Here is a 3,838-nt window from a genome sequence, read left to right on the forward strand (position 1 = left end):
TACTCAGAATCTGTATGTTTTGGGAGACTAAAGATAGACTTGGAACAAGAAAGACGTATTGTCGTTTCTCTGACGAAGGTGTAGCGAGTTTCTTCAATAGAGTATAATCAACCTCTTAATCACGTGACAAAGGGTCTTATAGGAACTAACTAAAGTAATCCTGAGATAAGAACCTTGATAAATCTGCGGATTTTTCATTGTCATTCAAAGGCTTTCAAACACTTACAAGACCAATATGGCGGATCGAGGAAGACGGCCTGAGTTGATTTTAAAATGGTACTGTAATGTTTCATTATCATTATCTGTAGTCAGAATCGTTTTGGTGTATGCAATCCACAGATCACAACAAAGCCGAGATGTACATTCATATATATGTTGTAGCTAGCTATAGATAAGAAACACTTGAAAAGAAGTATATGTAGTACAAAGGTAAACGTGACGTCATGTCCTATCCTCCATGTTACACAGGGAGAACTAATTAGATCGAATTAAATAATTCCCAAGTCTTATGAACTCGTACAACTTGTATTATTGATGTTAATGCTTTGATTTGTGTGGTTTCAGTTCAGACTTCTTCTTCACAAATCAATATAAACTGTGTGATTTATATAAATATGATTTATTGCATTCTCAAAACATACTGAATACATCACATTGTCAATGTCACGTGATCACAAACAACCGGAAGTTTCACCAGTTGCTATAGAATCCCGACGTCCTGTCTCGCCCTCGTTTTTCAGAAAGTGTCTCCGCTCGGCCAATATCGTCAACATCTTGCCGCCCGACCTTATTTCTTTTGCCGCCATATCTAAATCAACAAAAAAATAAACCTAAGATATGTCAAGAGTGTTGAGGCAAAAGGTGGCGGTGGTAGGGATGGTGGTAGGGATGGGGACGTGGATAATGGGGTTAAGTTAGGTTCGTTGTGGCGGGATAGGGATGGTGGTGGGATAGGGATAGTGGTGGTGGGATAGGGATAGTGGTGGTGGGATAGGGATGGTGGTGGTGGGATAGGGATGGTGGTGGTGGGAGGGGGGGGGGGGGGGGGGGGGGGGGGGGGGGGGGGGGGGGGGGGGGGGGGGGGGGGGGGGGGGGGGGGGGGGGGGGGGGGGGGGGGGGGGGGGGGGGGGGGGGGGGGGGGGGGGGGGGGGGGGGGGGGGGGGGGGGGGGGGGGGGGGGGGGGGGGGGGGGGGGGGGGGGGGGGGGGGGGGGGGGGGGGGGGGGGGGGGGGGGGGGGGGGGGGGGGGGGGGGGGGGGGGGGGGGGGGGGGGGGGGGGGGGGGGGGGGGGGGGGGGGGGGGGGGGGGGGGGGGGGGGGGGGGGGGGGGGGGGGGGGGGGGGGGGGGGGGGGGGGGGGGGGGGGGGGGGGGGGGGGGGGGGGGGGGGGGGGGGGGGGGGGGGGGGGGGGGGGGGGGGGGGGGGGGGGGGGGGGGGGGGGGGGGGGGGGGGGGGGGGGGGGGGGGGGGGGGGGGGGGGGGGGGGGGGGGGGGGGGGGGGGGGGGGGGGGGGGGGGGGGGGGGGGGGGGGGGGGGGGGGGGGGGGGGGGGGGGGGGGGGGGGGGGGGGGGGGGGGGGGGGGGGGGGGGGGGGGGGGGGGGGGGGGGGGGGGGGGGGGGGGGGGGGGGGGGGGGGGGGGGGGGGGGGGGGGGGGGGGGGGGGGGGGGGGGGGGGGGGGGGGGGGGGGGGGGGGGGGGGGGGGGGGGGGGGGGGGGGGGGGGGGGGGGGGGGGGGGGGGGGGGGGGGGGGGGGGGGGGGGGGGGGGGGGGGGGGGGGGGGGGGGGGGGGGGGGGGGGGGGGGGGGGGGGGGGGGGGGGGGGGGGGGGGGGGGGGGGGGGGGGGGGGGGGGGGGGGGGGGGGGGGGGGGGGGGGGGGGGGGGGGGGGGGGGGGGGGGGGGGGGGGGGGGGGGGGGGGGGGGGGGGGGGGGGGGGGGGGGGGGGGGGGGGGGGGGGGGGGGGGGGGGGGGGGGGGGGGGGGGGGGGGGGGGGGGGGGGGGGGGGGGGGGGGGGGGGGGGGGGGGGGGGGGGGGGGGGGGGGGGGGGGGGGGGGGGGGGGGGGGGGGGGGGGGGGGGGGGGGGGGGGGGGGGGGGGGGGGGGGGGGGGGGGGGGGGGGGGGGGGGGGGGGGGGGGGGGGGGGGGGGGGGGGGGGGGGGGGGGGGGGGGGGGGGGGGGGGGGGGGGGGGGGGGGGGGGGGGGGGGGGGGGGGGGGGGGGGGGGGGGGGGGGGGGGGGGGGGGGGGGGGGGGGGGGGGGGGGGGGGGGGGGGGGGGGGGGGGGGGGGGGGGGGGGGGGGGGGGGGGGGGGGGGGGGGGGGGGGGGGGGGGGGGGGGGGGGGGGGGGGGGGGGGGGGGGGGGGGGGGGGGGGGGGGGGGGGGGGGGGGGGGGGGGGGGGGGGGGGGGGGGGGGGGGGGGGGGGGGGGGGGGGGGGGGGGGGGGGGGGGGGGGGGGGGGGGGGGGGGGGGGGGGGGGGGGGGGGGGGGGGGGGGGGGGGGGGGGGGGGGGGGGGGGGGGGGGGGGGGGGGGGGGGGGGGGGGGGGGGGGGGGGGGGGGGGGGGGGGGGGGGGGGGGGGGGGGGGGGGGGGGGGGGGGGGGGGGGGGGGGGGGGGGGGGGGGGGGGGGGGGGGGGGGGGGGGGGGGGGGGGGGGGGGGGGGGGGGGGGGGGGGGGGGGGGGGGGGGGGGGGGGGGGGGGGGGGGGGGGGGGGGGGGGGGGGGGGGGGGGGGGGGGGGGGGGGGGGGGGGGGGGGGGGGGGGGGGGGGGGGGGGGGGGGGGGGGGGGGGGGGGGGGGGGGGGGGGGGGGGGGGGGGGGGGGGGGGGGGGGGGGGGGGGGGGGGGGGGGGGGGGGGGGGGGGGGGGGGGGGGGGGGGGGGGGGGGGGGGGGGGGGGGGGGGGGGGGGGGGGGGGGGGGGGGGGGGGGGGGGGGGGGGGGGGGGGGGGGGGGGGGGGGGGGGGGGGGGGGGGGGGGGGGGGGGGGGGGGGGGGGGGGGGGGGGGGGGGGGGGGGGGGGGGGGGGGGGGGGGGGGGGGGGGGGGGGGGGGGGGGGGGGGGGGGGGGGGGGGGGGGGGGGGGGGGGGGGGGGGGGGGGGGGGGGGGGGGGGGGGGGGGGGGGGGGGGGGGGGGGGGGGGGGGGGGGGGGGGGGGGGGGGGGGGGGGGGGGGGGGGGGGGGGGGGGGGGGGGGGGGGGGGGGGGGGGGGGGGGGGGGGGGGGGGGGGGGGGGGGGGGGGGGGGGGGGGGGGGGGGGGGGGGGGGGGGGGGGGGGGGGGGGGGGGGGGGGGGGGGGGGGGGGGGGGGGGGGGGGGGGGGGGGGGGGGGGGGGGGGGGGGGGGGGGGGGGGGGGGGGGGGGGGGGGGGGGGGGGGGGGGGGGGGGGGGGGGGGGGGGGGGGGGGGGGGGGGGGGGGGGGGGGGGGGGGGGGGGGGGGGGGGGGGGGGGGGGGGGGGGGGGGGGGGGGGGGGGGGGGGGGGGGGGGGGGGGGGGGGGGGGGGGGGGGGGGGGGGGGGGGGGGGGGGGGGGGGGGGGGGGGGGGGGGGGGGGGGGGGGGGGGGGGGGGGGGGGGGGGGGGGGGGGGGGGGGGGGGGGGGGGGGGGGGGGGGGGGGGGGGGGGGGGGGGGGGGGGGGGGGGGGGGGGGGGGGGGGGGGGGGGGGGGGGGGGGGGGGGGGGGGGGGGGGGGGGGGGGGGGGGGGGGGGGGGGGGGGGGGGGGGGGGGGGGGGGGGGGGGGGGGGGGGGGGGGGGGGGGGGGGGGGGGGGGGGGGGGGGGGGGGGGGGGGGGGGGGGGGGGGGGGGGGGGGGGGGGGGGGGGGGGGGGGGGGGGGGGGGGGGGGGGGGGGGGGGGGGGGGGGGGG

Source organism: Argopecten irradians, chromosome 13, assembly GCF_041381155.1.
Source record: "Argopecten irradians isolate NY chromosome 13, Ai_NY, whole genome shotgun sequence".
Classification (NCBI taxonomy): Eukaryota; Metazoa; Mollusca; class Bivalvia; order Pectinida; family Pectinidae; genus Argopecten; species Argopecten irradians.